The sequence below is a fragment of the Amblyomma maculatum genome, chromosome 1 (assembly GCF_055883805.1).
Source record: "Amblyomma maculatum isolate TAMU_Amacu chromosome 1, ASM5588380v1, whole genome shotgun sequence".
NCBI classification, from domain to species: Eukaryota; Metazoa; Arthropoda; class Arachnida; order Ixodida; family Ixodidae; genus Amblyomma; species Amblyomma maculatum.
Genome location: NC_139344.1, coordinates 170,945,773 through 170,951,772, shown reverse-complemented (window position 1 = coordinate 170,951,772; position 6,000 = coordinate 170,945,773).

Below are 6,000 nucleotides of genomic sequence, written 5' to 3'. Positions count from 1 at the left end.
GACGACGCTTTGTAATTTATCAGCGCTAGAGTAAATGGTCTCTCATGGAACTGCTTTACTGCCGATCCCATAGTATGAGTAAAAGAAAGATGTACATTTCGGTGACGCCTGAGCAGCGGAACCAGCGTGCAGACGATGAGCCGCACGCTGCACCAGCGGTAATGTGTTGCGTAACTTATTTGTATTGCAATTATCAATAACACGGTTTGGGTCAGAAATCCGCAAGAAAGATTTTTTTTTTTGGGGGGGGGGGGGCAGTCGGCTTAATGTTTAAGTGAAGAACAGATTTTAGCACGCTCTTGCGTTGGCGGGAAAGATCCACCGTATCGTTGGCGCGGAGGGATTGCGGAAGGCACGGCCTGCCCGGCGTGCGTGGCTACTACGGCGGAGGAAGTTAAATGGGCATCATATTCGTGAGTCCGTCATTGTTATTAAATCTATCTGGCTTACACAAAACGTTCATGGGCGAATTAAATCAGGATAGACTGGAAAGCGGTGAAGCAGAAACATATCACAGCCGAGCTCGGACTTCCCGCATACACTCTCGGCAATCATCTTGCGATTTTTTTCATTGTTTGTGCATTCCAGGGTCACGCATTGCTGTCCAGATGACATTACCACTAAAATGGGCACTAATAAAGGTATTTAAGTATCTCAAACGACAATATACCGAGGTGCAAGGCAGCTCTGCTATGCATGAAGCGTGCGAATGCACAGCCCACTCGGTACTGGCAACAATGGGCCAGCGCAAGGAATCTGGTTAGAGAGTATTTTCCTCCTCTCCTGCTTCCTCTCGGTAAAACGGTCTATAGCATCATCTCCATCGGAAGGTGTGAAAGGCTCTTGGCATTGCAGCTTGACAGCGGCCAAAGGGCCTGGTACGTGAATGCTGCCACGAATCGTTTCCCTTCTCACAAACCATGAGGTCTCCGTTGGCGGAAGCAGTCTTGAATGCGTTCGCCTGGGCGGGAATGGGCATGTAGAATTTGCAGAAAGGCGGACAAATGCGGACCCCAGGTCAACGAGAACGCTGTCGTGTCTGCATGCCATGGTGATGTTGTTGTTGTTCTCCTCTAAACTGATGTAGGTGGTAATAATGTCATCTGTCAAAATGGCACGTACCCACGGTGGGGGTTGGGCCAGAGTACATGGCAGATACTAAGTATATGTGCACAAGGAGTGGGGTATTTGGATAATTCTGAGTGTTAAACTATAATAGTGGTACAAAGAAGAAGATAGGCAGTGGCGCGAGAGGAGCCCTCGCGCTAGGCCAACCATTAAATCATCCTTCACCCTATCGCCATGTTGTGCTTCACTTGTCACCATGTAGCATTCTTGGTGGAGGTGCGGGTTGCGTCATTCCCATCCTCGCCTTGGAGCATCGACGCCATCTGTAAGCCAGGACCATCGACCGAGGGCCCAGGGACATCGCCGAGCAGCTTCGCCCCAGCCCTTCCAGCCCAAATGCGACCAACTACCACCGCCCAGCCCCCAGCCCGGACCTAAAGACAAGGAGAACAGACAGACCAACCAGAACCGAGACGAAGGACCCGAAAGACCTGAATGATCCGAAGGAATCGATGGATATGAACATGCAACCTCCGCCCAAGCCGCCCGACGTGACCTCGAGCCATCGGTCCCATGGACTCTGGTGACGGATGGTTGAACAGCTCCAAGGGAGGCGGATCACTCACGCATCAGACATCGTGGTGGCAAGCAAGTCATTCACTCCTGTCTTTCCTTGAACATCCTCACCATCACGTCACCATCAACTTCAAGCGAACCGATCGGGACGATCGCTCGGTGGCCCCGGGAAGTGTTACGAAGAAGATAGGCAGTGGCGCGAGAGGAGCCCTCGCGCTAGGCCAATTATTAAATCATCCTTCATCCTATCGTCATGTTGTGCTGTCCTCTTCGCTTGTCACCGCGTAACATTTCTTCGTAACAATATGAACAAAAAATAAAAAGGAAAAGAAAATGGAATGAAGTCTCCACTAGCATAGGAATTTGCCTGATGAAGTTATATAACCATGAACAGAATAGCAGACTAGTTTCAAGGCATATCGCGTGACGCTTGCCGCGAAGTAGAGGAGAACCGGAATGGTTAGAGGAAGGCCTAATCTCGAAAGGGGAGTCACTAAGTAAATTTTACGAAGAGATGCGAACCGCTGGCAGAAAAGGACAAAATGATCTATGGATTAAATTTCTCTACAGGACTTACAGAGGTTGGTCAAGGATAGATCCGAACGACATAAACGCACATTTAATTGTGGTATCCTGCAGAGCAAGAAAGTAATGGACACCTCACATTGCCTTGAACTACATATGTTCGCACACGCCAAGGCCATTTCAAGTGTTGGAATTCGTCCTCTGCAGCAAGGAGAGGCTAATGAGTCAGGTAATGGAGACGTTGGAAACGTTCAAAGCGGGCTAAAGTTCAGTAGACGGTATTTGGGACATAGGGAACAATCGGTGCTCCAAGGATGGACTTTGGTAAAAAAAACTGCCCTCGAATTGAATGTAATGCCAGAGTGGAAGGGACCCAGTGAAAGCGTACTTCTCTAACATGAGGAGGAATAAAAAATAAAGGGAACAGCAAAGCAGCTGGGTATCCCTCTAATTGTGGAGCGCTGTCAATATGAAAATATTGCCAGGAAGCAAAATAGCTTTAGAGATATTAAAAGGAATCTTTGTTAAAGCCAACTCGATGGCCAGAAACTCAGCAGAAAAAATAGGCGTACAGTCAGAGTCTCGAAATGGATAACTTCTGTGAGAGCCCTCGGAAGTATATGCCTATAGCTGCTTTTTTTTTTTTTTTTTTTTTTCATTCTGCTCAGAGGCATCTGTAAAAATGGCAATATAGGTCGGAAAATTGTCTAGGTAATCCTCTATAAGGCCATTTAATACATTGGCAGACAAATTTTTAGCATTCCTTGGGAGGGTGTCATCAAATGAGAATGCAGTGCCAGGCCACCGATGTTTAACTTTTACTAACGAATTTATTGATTGGAAATTTCGACAGCAGGGAATTAGTAAACAAAACCTGAGGGAGCTTATACCTATGCCAAATATAGTCAAACAAAACAAGTATGATGGGTTCGAAGTAAATATGAGGTTAGCCAATCGAGGAACAGGCTCCAAAGACCTTAAAAACGTTCGCACGGTGAGAAGCTGAAACCGCGAATTTAGATTAGGTATCCGAGCTTCCCAGTGCAGCACTGAATTATTCACCGATTTGGGCAGACCTAAGCAAAGGCGCAGAGCTCATCGCTCCAAAACAGGGGTTCAAGCTTGTACTTCGGCCACCCAAAAAAGAGAACGGAGACGAATTCAAGCAATACCCGTACGAAGGTCTTATAAAGAAAGAGCAGTGTGTCCCGACTCATAGCATATCTTTTGTTGCTGATTCTCACTAACCGACCAGGGACACGTTCAACTTTAAGTACAAGGCTTGTAATTTGGGGCCTCCGGTCTAACTGCGGGTCGTATATTATACCCAAAGATTTAGTAGAACCAACCTGCGGGATTAGAATAGAATGATATGACAAAGAAATGTTGACAGGAGTTGCCTGTGGGAAAACTAGGACGGCACATTTGTTGACATTTAAAGCTAACCTCAGGTTGTCCAGCAAGATTTGCAGGGCGTTTAGATAATCTTGCAACAAACGATGTATGTTGGGAATATTTGTGGCTTAAGCGAAAAAAAGCAATATCGTCTGCATACACATAAACTTCGATGGCAGGGTAAATAGGAATATCCCGCTGCCACCGCAAGGCAGTGGTGGCGTAGCGGTAGAACATCCGCTTCGCATGCAAGAGGACCGGGGCTCAAATCCCGGTGCCGCGCAATTCTCCACCGGATTAAAAAAAAAAAATCCGCTTGTCGATGGAATTGCATAAACAGGTTTGGGGTGCGAACTGATGCCGGTGAACACCTCCGGCGACGCACTCCCTCACCAGAACAGGAGTTGGCCACCCTGGTGCAGTAATTGGCCGCAACCTCTTATGATAAGCTCCATAAAACCCCGGCCCTCAGTCACCAGCGGCTGCGGAACAACTGACCACGGCGGCGGTCAGACCTGTGACGCAGCAGGGGGTGCTAAGAATTCCTGGCTCCGCTGGGCAGGCCGCCATTGGAAACTGACCCTGGCAACGTTTAACGCTAGAACCCTAGCTAGTGAAGCTAGTTTAGCAGTGCTGTTAGAGGAACTACAGGGTATGAAATGGGATGTCATAGGGCTTAGTGAGGTTAGGAGGCCGAATGAGGCATATACTGTACTGAAGGATGGGCATGTACACTGTGTTATCGAGGTTTACCAGAGAGGCGACAACTAGGAGTAGGTTTCCTTGTCAATAAGTATATAGCGGGTAATATAGATGAATTCTATAGTATTAATGAGAGGGTGGCAGGCATCGTAATTAGGCTTATTAAGCGGTGTAAACTGAAAGTTGTACAGGCCTATGCACCTACATCTAGTTATGATGATCAGGCACTTGAAAGCTTCTACGAAGATGTAGAATCGGCAATGCGAAAAATAAAGACGCAGTCTACTGTACTAATGGGCGACTTCAATGCGAAGGTAGGGAAAAAGCAGGCAGGAGACCAGGCAGTAGGTGACTATAGCATTGGTTCTAGGAATAGCAGGGGGGAGTTACTAGTTGAGTTTGCAGAGCGCAAATAACTTAAAAATCATGAATACGTTCTTCAGCAAACGGAAGAACCGGAAATGGACATGGAAAAGTCCTAACGGGGAGACTAAAAATGAAATTGACTTCATAATGTGTTCAACCCCCGCCATTTTGCAAGATGTACAGGTAATCGGGAAAGTGCGATGCAGTGACCACAGGATGGTGAGGTTCCGAATTAGCCTAAATCTGAAGAAGGAACGCAACAGATTAGTAAGAAAGAAACCCATCAACGAATTAGCGGTGAGGGGGAGGGCAGAAGAGTTCAGGATCTCGCTACAGAATAGATGTTCAGCTCTAACCGAGGAAGGCGACATTACCCTAGAGGCTAGGAACAATAATTTCAGAGATATCATTACTGAGTGCGCGATAGAAGTAGGCGGTAGGATAGTTAGAGAGGATACCGGTAAGCTGTCTAAGGAGACGAAATATTTGATTAAGAAACGCCAGAGTATGAAAGCTTCCAATCCAACAGACCAGATTGAATTGGCCGAGATGTCAAAGCTAATCAATAAGCGTAAGGTGGCCGATATAAGGAAGTATAACATGGAGAAAATTGAGCATGCTGTAAAGAATGGGGAAGCCTTAAAGCGGTAAAGAAGAAATTGGGCATATTTAAAAACCAGATGTATGCGATAAGGGGCAAGGCGGGCAACGTCATCACGAATATGGACAAGATAGTCAAAGTAGCCGAGGAGTTCTATACAGATCTCTACAGTAGCCAAAGTAGTCAGGACCGTAATGAGATTGGCGATAGGGAAAAACAGTGAGACGTTCCACCAGTGACGAAGGACGAGGTCAAGAAAGCATTAGAAACAATGAAAAGGGGGAAATCAGCTGGAGAGGATCAGATATACTACAGATTTGCTGAAGGACAGGGGGGTGTTATGACCGTGCATCATCCGCACTTGCGCGCTCTATTGTTCGCCTGTGGGCATGGATAAGTGCTGTGGATATGTGCTGTTGGTACAATGGCGCTAAGTGAGCCTGTTTCCATGAATCCTTTTGCGTAAGCCTGTTTTGCTTTGTGGAGACCCTGCAAATGCCAAATTGGCCCTGTCAAGGGAACCTCTAGAAAAATACAAAGAAATGTCCCCCTGCGGGAAATAGCTGGAAGTGCTTTCGTTCAATTGTTCACCCTTCCCGTCGAGAAGCGCTATTGTCCAGTGAGGAATGCCTACTGTCCAAAGGAGACGACAGAGTGACACGTCCGCTGACGTACAGGACAAGAAAGGAGCAAGGTGATTACGGCCATTAGAGGATTTCCCGGGAATGCAGGAAAGATTTGCAATTGCTGGAAAGGGACAATGCTGG